Genomic DNA, 21082 nt, shown 5'->3' with positions numbered 1-21082 from the left:
ACCACTCGGCAGATACTCCGGAATCGCATGCCAGGCATTCCGGAACCACCTCTCAGAGGTGCCAGAACCTGCGCCGGACACTCCGGAATCACCTGACGGGCATGCCGGAACTACCTCTCAGAGGTGTCAGAACCACATGCCGGACAGTCCGGAATCACCTGCCGGGCATGCCGGAGCCACCTGCTGGACATGCCGGAACCACCGGCTCGACTCGCCGGAACCATTGCTGGACATGCAAAATCACCTGCCGGCTACACCAGAACCACTTGGCGAACTCTCCGGAATCACCTGCCGGGCATGGCGGAACCACCTCTCAGACATGCCGGAACCACATGCCAATGACCCCGGAAGCACCTGGCGAGCACGCCAGAACCACCTGCTCGACTCGCCAAAACCACCCGCTGGACACGCCAAAATCACCTGCCAGCTACGCCAGAACCACTCGGCAGACACTCCGGAATCACCTGCCGGGCTGGCTGGAACCACCTGCCGGTCACGCCAACATCACCTTTCAGCTACGCCAGAACCACATGGCGGACACTCCGGAAACACCTGTAGAGCCGGCAGGGACCACCTCTCAGGGGTGCCAGAACCACATGCCGGAAACTCCGGAATCACCTGCCGGGCATGCTGAACCATCTCTCAGACGTGCCAGAACCATGTTCCGGAACCGCCGGTACCACCTGCCGAGCTCGCCGGAACCACCTGCTGGACATGCCAAAATCACCTGCCGGCTACACCAGAACCACTCGGCAGACACTCCCGGAATCAGCTGCGGGGCTGGCTGGAACCACCTGCTGGTCACGCCAACATCACCTTTCAGCTACTCCAGAACCACTTGGCGGGCTCTCCGGAAACACCTGTCGGGCCGGCCAGAACCACCTCTCAGATGTGCCAGAACCATGTGCCTCAGATGCCAGAACCACTGCCCGAACAGACCGAAACCACCTGCCAGACCCACCTGAACCCACTGGAGAGAATGCCTGATCCACCTGCTCAACTAGCCGGAACGACCTTCCTGACACGCCAAAATCACCTGCCAGGTATACCAGAACCACTTGGTGGACACTCCGGAATCATCTGCCGGACATGCCAGAACCAGCTCTCAGACACACCAGAACCACGTGCCAGAGACGCCGGAAGCAGCAGCTGAGCATGCCTGAGCCACGTGCTCGACTCGCAAGAAACACCTGTGGGACATGCCAAAATCACCTGCCAAGTACGCCAGAAACACTTGGCGGATGCTCTGGAATCACCTGTCGGGCGTGCCGGAACCTCCTCTCAGACTTGCCAGAACAATGTTCTGGACACGCCGGTACCACCTGCCGAGTATGCCGGAACCAGCTGATCCACTCCCCAGAACCACCTAGTGGACACGCCAAGAGCAACCGCCGGCTACGCCGGAACAACCGGCTCGACTCCCCAGAACCACCGCCGGACATGCAAAATGACCTGCCGGCTACGCCAGAACCACTTGGCGAACACTCCGGAATCACCTTTCTGGCAGGCCGGAACCACATCTCAGAGGTGCCAGGACAAAATGACGGGGACTGCGGAATCACCTGCCGGGCATGCCGGAACCAGCTGATCCACTCCCCAGAACCACCGAGTGGACACGCCAAAATCAACTGCCGGCTACGCCAGAACCACTCGGCAGACACTCCGGAATCACAGGCCAGGCATTCCGGAACCACCTCTCAGAGCTGCCAGAACCACATGCCGGACACTCCGGAAACACCTGCCGGGCATGCTGGAACCACGTGCTGGACATGCCGGAACCACCTGCCGGACATGCCGGAACCACCTGCCGGACATTCCGGAACAACCGGCTCGACTCGCCGGAACCATTGCCGGACATGCAAAATCACCTGCCGGCTACGCCAGAACCACTTGGCGAACACTCTGGAATCACCTGCCGGGCATGCCGGAACCACCTCTCAGACTTGCCAGAACCATGTTCTGGACACGCCGGTACCACCTGCCGAGTAAGCCGGAACCAGCTGATCCACTCCCCAGAACCACCTAGTGGAGACGCCAAAATCAACTGCCGGCTACGCCAGAAGCACTCGGCAGATACTCCGGAATCACATGCCAGGCATTCCGGAACCACCTCTCAGAGGTGCCAGAACCAAATGCCGGACACTCCGGTATCACCTGCCGGGCATGCCGGAACCACATCTCAGAGGTGCCAGAACCACATGCCGGACACTCCGGCATCACCGGCCGAGCATGCCGGAACCACCTGCTGGACATGTCGGAACCAACTGCCGGACATGCCGGAACCACCTGCCGGACATTCCGGAACCACCGGCTCGACTCGCCGGAACCATGGCCGGACATGCAAAATCACCTGCCGGCTACGCCAGAACCACTTGGCGAACACACCGGTATCACCTGCCGGGCATGCCGGAACCACCTCTCAGAGGTGCCAGAACCACATGCCGGACACTTCGGAATCACCTGCCGGGAATGCCGGAACCACCTGCCGGACATGCCCGAACCACCGGCTCGACTCGCCGGAACCATTGCCGGACATGCAAAATCACCTGCCGGCTACGCCAGAACCACTTGGCGAACACTCCGGAATCACCGGCCGGGCTGGCTGGAACCACCTGCCTGTCACGCCAACATCACCTGCCAGCTATGCCAGAACCACTTGGCGGACACCATGGAAACACCTGTCGGGCCGGCCGGAACCACCTATCAGACGTGCCAGAACCATGTGCCTGAGATGCCGGAACCACATCCCGAACAGACCGAAACCACCTGCCAGACCCGCCTGAACCACCTGCCGAGCACGCCGGAACCACCTACTCGACTCTCCAGAACCACCTACCTGACACGCTAAAATCACCTGCCGGGTTTGACAGAACCACTTGGTGGACACTCCGGAATCATCTGCCGGAGATGCCAGAACCAGCTCTCAGACACACCAGAACCACGTGCCAGACACGCCGGAAGCAGCTGCTGAGCATGCCTGAGCCAAATGCTCGACTTGCTAGAAACACCTGCCAGACACGCCAAAATCACCTGCCGGGTACGCCAGAACCACGTGGCGGACACTCCAGAATCACCTGTCGGGCATGCCGGAACCAACTCTCAGACGTGCCAGAACCTCGTGCCGGTCACGCCAGAACCACCTGCCGGACAGACCGGAAACACCTGCTGGATACGCCGGAACCACCGGCTCGACTCGCCGGAACCACCGCCGGACATGCAAAATGACCTGCCGGCTACGCCAGAACCACTTGGCGAACACTCCGGAATCACCTGTCGGGCATGCCGGAACCACCTCTCAGACTTGCCAGAACCATGTTCCGGACACGCCGGTACCACCTGCCGAGTATGCCGGAACCACCTGATCCACTCCCCAGAACCACCTGCTGGACACCCCAGAATCACCTGCCGACTACGCCAGAACCACTCGGCGGACACTCCGGAACCACCTGCCGGGCATGTCGGAACCACCTCTCAGAGGTGCCAGAACCACATGCCGGACACTCCGGAATCACCTGCCGGGCATGCCCGAACCACCGGCTCGACTCGCCGGAACCATTGCCGGACATGCAAAATCACCTGCCGGCTACGCCAGAACCACTTGGCGAACACTCCGGAATCACCTGTCGGGCATGCCGGAACCACCTCTCAGAGGTGCCAGAACCACATGCCGGACACTCCGGTATCACCTGCCGGGCATGCCGGAACCACCTCTCAGAGGTGCCAGAACCACATGCTGGTCACTCCGGAATCATCTGCCGGAAATGCCAGAACCAGCCCTCTGACACACCAGAACCACGTTCTGGACACGCCGGAATCACCTGCCGGGCTGGCTGGAACCACCTGCCGGTCACGCCAACATCACCTTTCAGCTACGCCAGAACGACATGGCGGACACTCCGGAAACACCTCTCCGGCCGGACGGAAACACCTCTCAGACATGTCAGAACCATGTGCCTGAGATGCCGGAACCACTACCCGAACAGACCGAAACCACCAGCAAGACCCGCCTGAACCCACTGGCGAGCACGCCTGATCCACCTGCTCAACTACCTGGAACCACCTTCCTGACACGCCAAAATCACCTGCCGGCTACGCCACAAAAATTTGGTGAACTCTTCGGAATCGCCTGCCGGGCTGGCTCCAGAACCACTCGGCAGACTCTCCGGAACCACCTGCCGGGCATGCCGGAACCACCTCTCAGACATGCCGGAACCACATGCCAATGACACCGGAAGCACCAGCCGTGCATGCCAGAACCACCTGCTCGACTCGCCAAAAGCACCTGCTGGACACGCCAAAATCACCTGCCGGCTACGCCACAACCATTTGGTGAACTCTTCGGAATCACCTGCCGGGCTTGCTGGAACCAACTCTCAGACGTGCCAGAACCTCGTGCCGGACACGCCAGAACCACTTGCCGGACAGACCAGAAACACCTGCTGGACACGCCGGCACCACCGGCTCGAATCGCCGGAACCACCGCCGGACATGCAAAATGACATGTCGGCTACGCCAGAACCACTTGGCGAACACTCCGGAATCACCTGTTGGGCATGCCGGAACCACCTCTCAGACTTCCCAGAACCATGTTCTGGACACGCCGGTACCACCTGCCGAGTATGCCGGAACCACATGATCCACTCCCCACAACCACCTGCTGGACACGCCAGAATCACCTGCCGACTATGCCACAACCACTCAGCAGACACTCCGGAACCACCTGCCGGGCATGCCGGAACCACCTCTCAGAGGTGCCAGAACCACATGCCGGACACACCGGAATCACCTGCCGGGCATGCCGGAACCATCTCTCAGACGTGCCAGAACCATGTTCCGGACACGCCGGTACCACCTGCCGAGCTCGCCGGAACCAACAGCTGGACACGCCAAAATCACCTGCCGGCTATGCCAAAACCACTCGGAAGACACTCCGGAATCACATGCCGGGCATGCCGGAACCACCTCTAAGAGGTGCCAGAACCATATGCCGGACACTCCGGAATCACCTGTCGGGCATGCCGGAACCGCCTCTCAGACTTGCCAGAACGATGCTCCGGACACGACGGTACCACCAGCCGAGTATGCTGGAACCACCTGATCCACTCCCCAGAACCACATGCTGGACACGCCAGAATCACCTGCCGACTACGCCAGAACCACTCGGCAGAACCTCCGGAACCACCTGCCGGGCATGCCGGACCCACCTCTCAGAGGTGCCAGAACCACATGCCGGACACTCCGCAATCACCTGCCGGGCATGCCGGAACCACCTCTCAGAGGTGCCGGAACCACATGCCGGACACTCCGGCATCACCTGCCGGGCTGGCTGGAACCACCTGCCGGTCACGCCAACATCACCTCTCAGCTACGCCAGAACCACTTGGCGGACACTCCGGAAACACCTCTCCGGCCGGTCGCAACAACCTCTCAGACGTGCCAGAACCATGTGCCTGAGATGCCGGAACCACTACCCGAACAGACCGAAACCACCTGCCAGACCCGCCTGAACCCCCTGGCGAGCACGCCTGATCCACCTGCTCAACTAGCCGGAACCACCTTCCTGACACGTCAAAATCACCTGCCGGATACGCCACAACCACTTGGTGAACTCTTCGGAATCACCTGCCGGGCTGGCTCCAGAACCACTCGGCAGACACTCCGGAACCACCTGCCGGGCATGCCGGAACCACCTCTGAGACATGCCGGAACCACATGCCAATGACACCGGAAGCACCTGCCGAGCACGCCAGAACCACCTGCTCGACTCGCCAAACCACCTGCTGGACACGCCAAAATCACCTTCCGGCTACGCCACAACCATTTGGTGAACACTTCGGAATCACCTGCCGGGCTTGCTGGAACCACCTGCCGGTCACGCCAACATCACCTGCCAGCTATGCCAGAACCACTTGGCGGACACCATGGAAACACCTGTCGGGCCGGCCGCAACCACCTCTCAGACGTGCCAGAACCATGTGTCGGAGATGCCGGAACGACACCCCGAACAGTCCGAAACCACCTGCCAGACCCGCCTGAACCACCTGCTGAGCACGCCGGAACCACCTACTCGACTCGCCGGAACCACCAACCTGACACGCTAAAATCACCTGCCGGGTATGCCACAACCACTTGGTGGACGCTCCAGAATCATCTGCCGGACATGCCAGAACCAGCTCTCAGACACACCAGAACCACGTGCCAGACACGCCGGAAGCACCGGCTGAGCATGCCTGAGCCAAATGCTCGACTTGCAAGAAACACCTGCCAGACACGCCAAAATCACCTGCCGGGAACGCCAGAACCACGTGGCAGACACTCCGGAATCACCTGTCGGGCATGCCGGAACCAACTCTCAGACGTGCCAGAACCTCGTGCCGGTCACGCCAGAACCACCTGCCGGACAGACCGGAAACACCTGCAGGACACGCCGGAACTACCGGCTCGACTCGCCGGAACCACCATCGGACATGCAAAATGACCTGCCGGCTACGCCAGAACCACTTGGCGAACACTCCGGAATCACCTACGGGCATGCCGGAACCGCCTCTCAGACTTTCCAGCACCATGTTCCGTACACGCCGGTACCACCTGCCGAGTATTCCGGAACCACCTGATCCACTCCCCACAACCACCAGCTGGACACGCCAGAATCACCTGCAGACTATGCCAGAACCACTCGGCAGACACTCCGGAACCACCTGCCGGGCATGCCGGAACCACCTCTCAGAGGTGCCAGAACCACATGCCGGACACTCCGGAATCACCTGCTGGGCATGCCGGAACCATCTCTCACACCTGCCAGAACCATGTACCGGACGCGCCGGTACCACCTGCCGAGCTCGCCGGAACCACCTGCTGGACACGCCAAAATCACCTGCCGACTACGCCTGAACCACGCGGCAGACACTCCGGAGTCACCTGCCGGGCTGGCTGGAACCACCTGCCGGTCACGCCAACATCACCTTTCAGCTACGCCAGAGCCACTTGGCGGACACTCCGGAAACACCTGTCGCGCCGGCCGGAACCACCTCTCACACGTGCCAGAACCATGTGTCTGATATGCCGGAACCCCTCCCCGAACAGACCGAAACCACCTGCCAGACCCGCCTGAACCCCCTGGCGAGCACGCCTGATCCACCTGCTCAACTAGCCGGAACCACATTCCAGACACGCCAAAATCACCTGCCGGCTACGCCACAACCATTTGGTGAACTCTTCGGAATCACCTGCCGGGCTGGCTCCAGAACCACTCGGCAGACTCTCCGGAACCACCTGCCGGCCATGCCGGAACCACCTCTCAGACATGCCGGAACCACATGCCAATGACACCGGAAGCACCTGCCGCCACGCCAGAACCACCTGCTCGACTCGCCAAAACCACCTGCTGGACACGCCAAAATCACCTGCCGGCTACGCCACAACCATTTGGTGAACTCTTCGGAATCACCTGCCGGGCTGGCTGGAACCACCTGCTGGTCACGCCAACATCACCTGCCAGCTATGCCAGAACCACTTGGCGGACACCCTGGAAACACCTGTCGGGACGGCCGGAACCACCTCTCACACGTGCCAGAACCATGAGCCTGAGATGCCGGAACCACTCCCCGAACAGACCGAAACCACCTGCCAGACCCGCCTGAACCCACTGGCGAGCACGCCTGATCCACCTGCTCAACTAGCCGGAACCAACTTCCTGACACGCCAAAATCACCTGCCAGGTATACAAGAACCTCATGGTGGACACTCCGGAATCATCTGCCGGAGATGCCAGAACCAGCTCTCAGACACACCAGAAACACGTGCCAGAGACGCCGGAAGCACCAGCTGAGCATGCCTCAGCCACCTGCTCGACTCGCAAGATACACCTGTCGGACAGGCGAAAATCACCTGCCGGGTACGCCAGAAACACTTGGCGGACGTCTGGAATCACCTGTCGGGCGTGCCGGAACCACCTCTCAGACTTGCCAGAACCATGTTCTGGACACGCTGGTACCACCTGCCGAGTATGCCGGAACCAGCTGATCCACTCCCCAGAACCACCTAGTGGACACGCCAAAATCAACTGCCGGCTACGCCAGAACCACTCGGCAGACACTCCAGAATCACATGCCAGGCATGCCGGAACCACCTCTCAGAGGTGCCAGAACCATGTGCCTGAGATGCCGGAACCACACCCCGAACAGACCGAAACCACCTGCCATACCCGCCTGAACCACCTAGCGAGCACGCCGGAACCACCTACTCGACTCGCTGGAACAACCTACCTGACACGCTAAAATCACCTGCCGGGTACGCCAGAACCACGTGGCGGACACTCTGGAATCACCTGTCGGGCATGCCGGAACCAACTCTCAGACGTGCCAGAACCTCGTGCCGGTCACGCCAGAACCACCTGCCGGACAGACCGGAAACACCTTCTGGACACGCTGGAACCACCGGCTCGACTCGCCGGAACCACCACCGGACATGCAGAATGACCTGCCAGCTACGCCAGAACCACTTGGCGAACACTCCAGAATCACCTGTCGGGCATGCCGGAACCACCTCTCAGACTTGCCAGAACCATGTTCCGGACACGCCGGTACCACCTGCCGAGTATGCCTTAACCACCTGATCGACTCCCCAGAACCACCTGCTGGACATGCCAGAATCACCTGCCGGCTATGCCAGAACCACTTGGCAGACACTCCGGAATCACATGCCAGGCATTCCGGAACCACCTCTCAGAGGTGCCAGAACCAAATGCCGGACACTCCGGTATCACCTGCCGGGCATGACGGAACCACCTCTCAGAGGTGCCGGAACCACATGCCGGACACTCCGGAATCACCTTCCGGGCATGCCGGAACCACCTGCTGGACATGCCGGAACCACATGCCAATGGCACCGGAAGCACCTGCCGAGCACGCCAGAACCACCTGCTCGACTCGCCAAAACCACCCGCTGGACACGCCAAAATCACGTGCCGGCTACGCCAGAACCACTCGGCAGACACTCCGGAATCACCTGCCGGGCTGGCTGGAACCACCTGCCGGTCATGCCAACATCACCTGCCAGCTATGCCAGAACCACTTGGCGGACACCATGGAAACACCTGTCGGGCCGGCCGGAACCACCTCTCAGACGTGCCAGAACCATGTGCCTGAGATGCCGGCACCACTCCCCGAACAGAACGAAACCACCTGCCAGACCCGCCTGAACCCCCTGGCGAGCACGCCTGATCCACCTGCTCAACTAGCCGGAACCACCTTCCTGACACGCCAAAATCACCTGCCAGGTATACCAGAACCACTTGGTGGACACTCCGGAATCATCTGCCGCACATGCCAGAACCAGCTCTCAGACACACCAGAACCACGTGCCAGAGACGCCGGAAGCACCAGCTGAGCATGCCTGAGCCACCTGCTCGACTCGCAAGAAACGCCTGTCGGACATGTCCAAATCACCTGCTGGGTACGCCAGAAACACTTGGCGGACGCTCCGGAATCACCTGTCGGGTGTGCCAGAACCACCTCTCAGACTTGACAGAACCATGTTCTGGACACGCCGGTACCACCTGCCGAGTATGCCGGAACCAGCTGATCCACTCCCCAGAACCACCTAGTGGACACGCCAAAATCAACTGCCGGCTACGCCGGAACCACCGGCTCGACTCGCCGGAACCACCGCCGGACATGCAAAATGACCTGCCGGCTACGCCAGAACCACTTGGCGAACACTCCGGAATCACCTGTCAGGCATGCCGGAACCACCTCTCAGACTTGCCAGAACCATGTTCCGGACACGCCGGTACCACCTGCCGAGTATGCCTTAACCACCTGATCCACTCCCCAGAACCACCTGCTGGACACCACAGAATCACCTGCCGACTACGCCAGAACCACTCGGCAGACACTCCGGAACCACCTGCCGGGCATGTCGGAACCACCTCTCAGAGGTGCCAGAACCACATGCCGGACACTCCGGAATCACCTGCCGGGCACCCCCGAACCGTCTCTCAGACGTGCCAGAACCATGTTCTGGACACGCCGGTACCACCTGCCGAGCTCGCGGGAACCACCTGCTGGACACGCCAAAATCATCTACCGGCTACACCAGAACCACTCTGCAGACACTCCAGAATCACCTGCCGGGCTGGCTGGAACCACATGCCGGTCACGCCAAAATCACCTTTCAGCTACGCCAGAACCACTTGGCGGACACTCCGGAAACACCTGTCGGGCCGGCCGCAACCACCTCTCAGACGTGCCAGAACAAAATGCCTGACACTCCGGAATCACCTGCCGGGAATGCCGGAACCACCTGCTGGACATGCCGGAACCACCGGCTAGACTCGCCGGAACCATTGCCGGACATGCAAAATCACCTGCCGGCTGCGCCAGAACCACTTGGCGAACACTCCGGAATCACCTGCCGGGCATGGCGGAACCACCTCTCAGACATGCCAGAACCACATGCCAATGACACGGGAAGCACCTGCCGAGCATGCCAGAACCACCTGCTCGACTCGCCAAAACCACCCTATGGACACGCCAAAATCACCTGCCGGCTACGCCAGAACCACACGGCAGACACTCCGGAATCACCTCCCTGGCTCTCAGGAACCACCTGTCGGTCACGCCAACATCACCTTTCAGCTACGCCAGAACCACTTGGCGGACACTCCGGAAACACCTCTCCGGCCAGCCGGAACCACCTCTCAGAATTGCCAGAACCATGTTCTGGACACGCCGGTACCACCTGCCGAGTATGCCGGAACCAGCTGATCCACTCCCCAAAACCACCTAGTGGACACGCCAAAATCAACTGCCGGCTACGCCAGAACCACGTGGCAGACACTCCGGAATCACCTGTCGGGCATGCCGGAACCAACTCTCAGACGTGCCAGAACCTCGTGCCGGTCACGCCAGAACCACCTGCCGGACAGACCGGAAACACCTGCAGGACACGCCGGAACTACCGGCTCGACTCGCCGGAACCACCATCGGACATGCAAAATGACCTGCCGGCTACGCCAGAACCACTTGGCGAACACTCCGGAATCACCTACGGGCATGCCGGAACCGCCTCTCAGACTTTCCAGCACCATGTTCCGTACACGCCGGTACCACCTGCCGAGTATTCCGGAACCACCTGATCCACTCCCCACAACCACCAGCTGGACACGCCAGAATCACCTGCAGACTATGCCAGAACCACTCGGCAGACACTCCGGAACCACCTGCCGGGCATGCCGGAACCACCTCTCAGAGGTGCCAGAACCACATGCCGGACACTCCGGAATCACCTGCTGGGCATGCCGGAACCATCTCTCACACCTGCCAGAACCATGTACCGGACGCGCCGGTACCACCTGCCGAGCTCGCCGGAACCACCTGCTGGACACGCCAAAATCACCTGCCGACTACGCCTGAACCACGCGGCAGACACTCCGGAGTCACCTGCCGGGCTGGCTGGAACCACCTGCCGGTCACGCCAACATCACCTTTCAGCTACGCCAGAGCCACTTGGCGGACACTCCGGAAACACCTGTCGCGCCGGCCGGAACCACCTCTCACACGTGCCAGAACCATGTGTCTGATATGCCGGAACCCCTCCCCGAACAGACCGAAACCACCTGCCAGACCCGCCTGAACCCCCTGGCGAGCACGCCTGATCCACCTGCTCAACTAGCCGGAACCACATTCCAGACACGCCAAAATCACCTGCCGGCTACGCCACAACCATTTGGTGAACTCTTCGGAATCACCTGCCGGGCTGGCTCCAGAACCACTCGGCAGACTCTCCGGAACCACCTGCCGGCCATGCCGGAACCACCTCTCAGACATGCCGGAACCACATGCCAATGACACCGGAAGCACCTGCCGCCACGCCAGAACCACCTGCTCGACTCGCCAAAACCACCTGCTGGACACGCCAAAATCACCTGCCGGCTACGCCACAACCATTTGGTGAACTCTTCGGAATCACCTGCCGGGCTGGCTGGAACCACCTGCTGGTCACGCCAACATCACCTGCCAGCTATGCCAGAACCACTTGGCGGACACCATGGAAACACCTGTCGGGACGGCCGGAACCACCTCTCACACGTGCCAGAACCATGAGCCTGAGATGCCGGAACCACTCCCCGAACAGACCGAAACCACCTGCCAGACCCGCCTGAACCCACTGGCGAGCACGCCTGATCCACCTGCTCAACTAGCCGGAACCAACTTCCTGACACGCCAAAATCACCTGCCAGGTATACAAGAACCTCATGGTGGACACTCCGGAATCATCTGCCGGAGATGCCAGAACCAGCTCTCAGACACACCAGAAACACGTGCCAGAGACGCCGGAAGCACCAGCTGAGCATGCCTCAGCCACCTGCTCGACTCGCAAGATACACCTGTCGGACAGGCGAAAATCACCTGCCGGGTACGCCAGAAACACTTGGCGGACGTCTGGAATCACCTGTCGGGCGTGCCGGAACCACCTCTCAGACTTGCCAGAACCATGTTCTGGACACGCTGGTACCACCTGCCGAGTATGCCGGAACCAGCTGATCCACTCCCCAGAACCACCTAGTGGACACGCCAAAATCAACTGCCGGCTACGCCAGAACCACTCGGCAGACACTCCAGAATCACATGCCAGGCATGCCGGAACCACCTCTCAGAGGTGCCAGAACCATGTGCCTGAGATGCCGGAACCACACCCCGAACAGACCGAAACCACCTGCCATACCCGCCTGAACCACCTAGCGAGCACGCCGGAACCACCTACTCGACTCGCTGGAACAACCTACCTGACACGCTAAAATCACCTGCCGGGTACGCCAGAACCACGTGGCGGACACTCTGGAATCACCTGTCGGGCATGCCGGAACCAACTCTCAGACGTGCCAGAACCTCGTGCCGGTCACGCCAGAACCACCTGCCGGACAGACCGGAAACACCTTCTGGACACGCTGGAACCACCGGCTCGACTCGCCGGAACCACCACCGGACATGCAGAATGACCTGCCAGCTACGCCAGAACCACTTGGCGAACACTCCAGAATCACCTGTCGGGCATGCCGGAACCACCTCTCAGACTTGCCAGAACCATGTTCCGGACACGCCGGTACCACCTGCCGAGTATGCCTTAACCACCTGATCGACTCCCCAGAACCACCTGCTGGACATGCCAGAATCACCTGCCGGCTATGCCAGAACCACTTGGCAGACACTCCGGAATCACATGCCAGGCATTCCGGAACCACCTCTCAGAGGTGCCAGAACCAAATGCCGGACACTCCGGTATCACCTGCCGGGCATGACGGAACCACCTCTCAGAGGTGCCGGAACCACATGCCGGACACTCCGGAATCACCTTCCGGGCATGCCGGAACCACCTGCTGGACATGCCGGAACCACATGCCAATGGCACCGGAAGCACCTGCCGAGCACGCCAGAACCACCTGCTCGACTCGCCAAAACCACCCGCTGGACACGCCAAAATCACGTGCCGGCTACGCCAGAACCACTCGGCAGACACTCCGGAATCACCTGCCGGGCTGGCTGGAACCACCTGCCGGTCATGCCAACATCACCTGCCAGCTATGCCAGAACCACTTGGCGGACACCATGGAAACACCTGTCGGGCCGGCCGGAACCACCTCTCAGACGTGCCAGAACCATGTGCCTGAGATGCCGGCACCACTCCCCGAACAGAACGAAACCACCTGCCAGACCCGCCTGAACCCCCTGGCGAGCACGCCTGATCCACCTGCTCAACTAGCCGGAACCACCTTCCTGACACGCCAAAATCACCTGCCAGGTATACCAGAACCACTTGGTGGACACTCCGGAATCATCTGCCGCACATGCCAGAACCAGCTCTCAGACACACCAGAACCACGTGCCAGAGACGCCGGAAGCACCAGCTGAGCATGCCTGAGCCACCTGCTCGACTCGCAAGAAACGCCTGTCGGACATGTCCAAATCACCTGCTGGGTACGCCAGAAACACTTGGCGGACGCTCCGGAATCACCTGTCGGGTGTGCCAGAACCACCTCTCAGACTTGACAGAACCATGTTCTGGACACGCCGGTACCACCTGCCGAGTATGCCGGAACCAGCTGATCCACTCCCCAGAACCACCTAGTGGACACGCCAAAATCAACTGCCGGCTACGCCGGAACCACCGGCTCGACTCGCCGGAACCACCGCCGGACATGCAAAATGACCTGCCGGCTACGCCAGAACCACTTGGCGAACACTCCGGAATCACCTGTCAGGCATGCCGGAACCACCTCTCAGACTTGCCAGAACCATGTTCCGGACACGCCGGTACCACCTGCCGAGTATGCCTTAACCACCTGATCCACTCCCCAGAACCACCTGCTGGACACCACAGAATCACCTGCCGACTACGCCAGAACCACTCGGCAGACACTCCGGAACCACCTGCCGGGCATGTCGGAACCACCTCTCAGAGGTGCCAGAACCACATGCCGGACACTCCGGAATCACCTGCCGGGCACCCCCGAACCGTCTCTCAGACGTGCCAGAACCATGTTCTGGACACGCCGGTACCACCTGCCGAGCTCGCGGGAACCACCTGCTGGACACGCCAAAATCATCTACCGGCTACACCAGAACCACTCTGCAGACACTCCAGAATCACCTGCCGGGCTGGCTGGAACCACATGCCGGTCACGCCAAAATCACCTTTCAGCTACGCCAGAACCACTTGGCGGACACTCCGGAAACACCTGTCGGGCCGGCCGCAACCACCTCTCAGACGTGCCAGAACAAAATGCCTGAAACTCCGGAATCACCTGCCGGGAATGCCGGAACCACCTGCTGGACATGCCGGAACCACCGGCTAGACTCGCCGGAACCATTGCCGGACATGCAAAATCACCTGCCGGCTGCGCCAGAACCACTTGGCGAACACTCCGGAATCACCTGCCGGGCATGGCGGAACCACCTCTCAGACATGCCAGAACCACATGCCAATGACACGGGAAGCACCTGCCGAGCATGCCAGAACCACCTGCTCGACTCGCCAAAACCACCCTATGGACACGCCAAAATCACCTGCCGGCTACGCCAGAACCACACGGCAGACACTCCGGAATCACCTCCCTGGCTCTCAGGAACCACCTGTCGGTCACGCCAACATCACCTTTCAGCTACGCCAGAACCACTTGGCGGACACTCCGGAAACACCTCTCCGGCCAGCCGGAACCACCTCTCAGAATTGCCAGAACCATGTTCTGGACACGCCGGTACCACCTGCCGAGTATGCCGGAACCAGCTGATCCACTCCCCAAAACCACCTAGTGGACACGCCAAAATCAACTGCCGGCTACGCCAGAACCACTCGGCAGACACTCCGGAATCACATGCCAGGCATTCCGGAACCACCTCTCAGAGGTGCCAGAACCAAATGCCGGACACTCCGGTATCACCTGCCGGGCATGTCAGATCCACCTCTCAGAGGTGCCAGAACGAAATGCCGGACACTCTGGTATCACCTGCCGGGCATGCCGGAACCACCTCTCAGAGATGCCAGAACCACATGCCGGACACTCCGGAATCACCTGCCGGGCATGACGGAACCACCTGCCGGTCATGCCGGAACCACCGGCTCGACTCGCCGGAAACATGGCCGGACATGCAAAATCACCTGCCGGCTATGCCAGAACCACTTGGGGAACACTCCGGAATCACCTGCCGGGCATGGCGGAACCACCTCTCAGACATGCCGGAACCACATGCCAATGACACCAGAAGCACCTGCCGAGCACGTCAGAACCACCTGCTCGACTCGCCAAAACCACCTGCTGGACACGCCAAAATCACCTTCCAGCTACGCCACAACCAATTGGTGAACACTTCGGAATCACCTGCCGGGCTGGCTGGAACCACTTGCCGGTCACGCCAACATCACCTGCCAGCTATGCCAGAACCACTTGGCGGACACCATGGAAACACCTGTCGGGCCGGCCGGAACCACCTATCAGACGTGCCAGAACCATGTTCCTGAGATGCCGGAACCACACCACGAACAGACCGAAACCACCTGCCAGACCTGCCTGAACCCCCTGCCGAGCACGCCGGAACCACCTACACGACTCGCTGGAACCACCTACCTGACACGCTAAAATCACCTGCCGGGTATGCCACAACCACGTGGCGGACACTACGGAATAACCTGTCGGGATGCCGGAACCAACTCTGAGACGTGCCAGAACCTCGTGCCGGTCACGCCAGAACCACCTGCCGGACAGACCGGAAACACCTGCTGGACACGCCGGAACCACCGGCTCGAGTCGCCAGAACCACAGCCGCACATGCAAAATGACCTGCCGGCTACACCAGAACCACTTGGCGAACACTCCGGAATCACCTGTCGGGCATGCCAGAACCACCTCTCAGACTTGCCAGAACCATGTTCCGGACACGCCGGTACCACCTGCCGAGTATGCCGGAACCACATGATCCACACCCCAGAACCACCTGCTGTAGACGCCAGAATCACCTGCCGGCTACGCCAGAAGCACTCGGCAGACACTCCGGAACCACCTGCTGGGCATGCCGGAACCACCTCTCAGAGGTGCCAGAACCACATGCCGGACACTCCGGAATCACCTGCCGGGCATGCCGGAACCATCTCTCAGATGTGCCAGAACCATGTTCCGGACACGCCGCTACCACCTGCCGAGCTCGCCGGAACCACCTGCTGGACACCCCAAAATCACGTGCCGGCTACGCCAGAACCACCCGGCAGAAACTCCGGAATCACCTGCCGGGCTGGGTGGAACCACCTGCTGGTCACGCCAACATCACCTTTCAGCTACGCCAGAACCACTTGGCGGACACTCCGGAAACACCTCTCCGGCCGGCCGGAACCAACTCTCAGACGTGCCAGAACCATGTGCCTGATATGCCGGAACCACTCCCCGAACAGACCGAAACCACCTGCCAGACCCGCCTGAACCCCCTGGCGAGCACGCCTGATCCACCTGCTCAACTAGCCGGAACCAACTTCCTGACACGCCAAAATCACCTGCCAGCTACGCCAAAACCATTTGGTGAACTCTTCGGAATCACCTGCCGGGCTGGCTCCAGAACCACTCGGCAGACACTCCGGAACCACCTGCCGGGCATGCCGGAACCACCTCTCAGACATGCCAAAACCACATGCCAATGACACCGGAAGCACCTGCCGAGCACGCCAGAACCACCTGCTCGACTCGCCAAAACCACCTGCTGGACACGCCAAAATCACATGCCGGCTACGCCACAACCATTTGGTGAACACTTCGGAATCACCTGCCGGGCTTGCTGGAACCACCTGCCTGTCACGCCAACATCACCTGCCAGCTGTGCCAGAACCACTTGGCGGAAACCATGGAAAGACCTGTCGGGCCGGGCGGAACCACCTATCAGACGTGCCAGAACAATGTGCCTGAGATGCCGGAACCACACCCCGAACAGACCGAAACCACCTGCCAGACCACCTGAACCACCTGCCAAGCACGCCGGAACCACCTACTCGACTCGCCGGAACCACCTACCTGACACGCTAAAATCACCTGCCGGGTATGCCACAACCACTTGGTGGACACTCCGGAATCATCTGCCGGACAGGCCAGAACCAGCTCTCAGACACACCGGAACCATGTGCCGGACACGCCGGAAGCATCTGCTGATCATGCCTGAGCCAAATGCTCGACTTGCAAGAAACACCTGCCAGACACGCCAAAATCACCTGCCGGGTACGCCAGAACCACGTGGCGGACACTCCGGAATCACCTGTCGGGCATGCCGGAACCGCCTCTCAGACTTGCCAGAACGATGCTCCGGACACGACGGTACCACCAGCCGAGTATGCTGGAACCACCTGATCCACTCCCCAGAACCACATGCTGGACACGCCAGAATCACCTGCCGACTACGCCAGAACCACTCGGCAGAACCTCCGGAACCACCTGCCGGGCATGCCGGACCCACCTCTCAGAGGTGCCAGAACCACATGCCGCACACTCTGGAATCACCTGCCGAGCATGCCGGAACCACCTCTCAGAGGTGCCGGAACCACATGCCGGACTCTCCGGCATCACCTGCCGGGCTGGCTGGAACCACCTGCCGGTCACGCCAACATCACCTCTCAGCTACGCCAGAACCACTTGGCGGACACTCCGGAAACACCTCTCCGGCCGGCCGGAACCACCTCTCAGACGTGCCAGAACCATGTGCCTGAGATGCCGGAACCACTCCCCGAACAGACCGAAACCACCTGCCAGACCCGCCTGAACCCCCTGGCGAGCACGCCTGATCCACCTGCTCAACTAGCCGGAACCACCTTCCTGACATGCCAAAATCACCTGCCGGTTACGCCACAACCATTTGGTGAACTCTTCGGAATCACCTGCCGGGCTGGCTCCAGAACCACTCGGCAGACACTCCGGAACCACCTGCCGGGCATGCCGGAACCACCTCTGAGACATGCCGGAACCACATGCCAATGACACCGGAAGCACCCGCTGAGCACGCCAGAACCACCTGCTCGACTCGCCAAAACCACCTGCTGGACACGCCACAATCACCTGCCGGCTAGGCCACAACCATTTGAGGAACTCTTCGGAATCACATGCCAGGCTGGCTGGAACCACCTGCCGGTCACGCCAACATCACCTGCCAGCTATGCCAGAACCACTTGGCGGACACCATGGAAACACCTGTCGGGCCGGCCGGAACCACCTATCAGACGTGCCAGAACCATGTGCCTGAGATGCCGGAACCACACCCCGAACAGACCGAAACCACCTGCCAGACCCACCTGAACCACCTGCCGAGCACGCCGGAACCACCTACTCGAATCGCCGGAACCAGCTACCTGACACGCTAAAATCACCTGCCGGGTATGCCACAACCACTTGGTGGACACTGCGGAATCATCTGCCGGACATGCCAGAACCAGCTCTCAGACACACCAGAATCACGTGCCAGACACGCCGGAAGCACCTGCTGAGCATGCCTGAGCCAAATGCTCGACTTGCAGGAAACACCTGACAGACACGCCAAAATCACCTGCCGGGTACGCCAGAACCACATGGCGGACACTCCGGAATCACCTGTCGGGCATGCCGGAACCAACTCTCAGACGTGCCAGAACCTCGTGCCGGTCACGCCAGAACCACCTGCCGGACACGCCGGAACCACCGGCTCAACTCGCCGGAACCACCGCCGGACATGCAAAATGACCTGCCGGTTACGCCAGTACCACTTGGCGAACACTCTGTAATCACCTGTCGGGCATGCCAGAACCACCCCTCAGACTTGCCAGAAGCATGTTCCGGACACGCCGGTACCACCTGCCAAGTATGCCGGGACCACCTGATCCACTCCCCAGAACCACCTGCTGGACACGCCAGAATCACCTGCCGGCTACGCCAGAACCACTCAGCAGAAACTACGCGACCACCTGCCGGGCATGCCGGAACCACCTCTCAGAGGTGCCAGAACCACATGCCGGACACTCCGGAATCACCTGCCGGGCATGCCGGAACCATCTCTCAGACGTGCCAGAACCATGTTCCGGACACGCTGGTAACACCTGCCGAGCTCGCCAGAACCACCTGCTGGACACGCCAAAATCACCTGCCAGCTACGCCAGAACCACACGCAAGACACTCCGGAATCACCTGCCAGGCTGGCTGGAACCACCTGCCGGTGACAGCAACATCACCTTTCGGCTACGCCAGAACCACATGCCGGACACTCCGGAATCACCTGCCGGGCATGCCGGAAACACCTCTCAGAGGTGCCAAAACCACATGCCGGACACTCAGGAATCACCTGTCGGGCATGGCGGAACCACCTCTGAGACATGCCGGAACCGCATGCCAATGACACCGGAAGCACCTGCCGAGCACGCCAGAACCACCTGCTCGACTCGCCAAAACCACCCGCTGGACACACCAAAATCAACTGCCGGCTACGCCAGAACCACGTGGCGGACACTCCGGAAACACCTGTCTGGCCGGCCAGAACCACCTCTCAGACGTGCCAGAACCATGTGCCTGAGATGCCGGAACCACTCCCCGAACAGACCGAAACCACGTGCCAGACACGCCTGAACCCGCTGGCGAGCACGCCTGATCCGCCTGCTCAACTAGCCGGAACCACCTTCCTGACACGCCAAAATCACCTGCCAGGTATACCAGAACCACTTGGTGGACACTCCGGAATCATCTGCCGGACATGCCAGAACCAGCTCTCAGACACACCAGAACCACGTGCCAGAGACGCCGGAAGCACCAGCTGAGCATGCCTGAGCCACCTGCTTGACTCGCAAGATACACCTGTCGGACAGGCGAAAATCACCCGCCGGGTACGCCAGAAACACTTGGCGGATGCTCCGGAATCACCTGTCGGGCGTGCCGGAACCACCTCTCAGACTTGCCAGAACCAAGTTCTGGACACGCCGGTACCACCTGCCGAGTATGCCGGAACCAGCTGATCCACTCCCCAGAACGACCTAGTGGACAAGCCAAAATCAACTGCCAGCTACGCCAGAACCACTCGGCAGACACTCCGGAATAACATGCCAGGCATTCCGGAACCACCTCTCAGAGGTGCCAGAACCAAATGCCGGAGACTCCGGTATCACCTGCCGGGCATGCCGGAACCACCTCTCAGACGTGCCAGAACCACATGCCGGATACTCCGGAATCACCTGCCGGGCATGCTGGAACCACGTGCTGGACATGCCGGAACCACCTGCCGGACATGCCGGAACCACCTGCCGGACATTCCGGAACCACCGGCTCGACTCGCCGGATCCATTGCCGGACATGCAAAATCACCTGCCGGCTACGCCAGAACCACTTGGCGAACACTCCGGTATCACCTGCCGGGCATGCCGGAAACAACTCTCAGAGGTGCCAGAACCACATGCCGGACACTCCGGAATCACCTGCCGGGCATGCCGGAACCACCTGCCGGACATGCCGGAACCACCGGCTCGACTCGCCGGAACCATTGCCGGACATGCAAAATCACCTGCCGGCTATGACAGAACCACTTGGGGAACACTCCGGAAT

This window comes from Equus caballus, unplaced genomic scaffold, assembly GCF_041296265.1.
Source record: "Equus caballus isolate H_3958 breed thoroughbred unplaced genomic scaffold, TB-T2T haplotype2-0000440, whole genome shotgun sequence".
Classification (NCBI taxonomy): domain Eukaryota; kingdom Metazoa; phylum Chordata; class Mammalia; order Perissodactyla; family Equidae; genus Equus; species Equus caballus.
Note: the sequence above shows the minus strand (reverse complement) of the source record.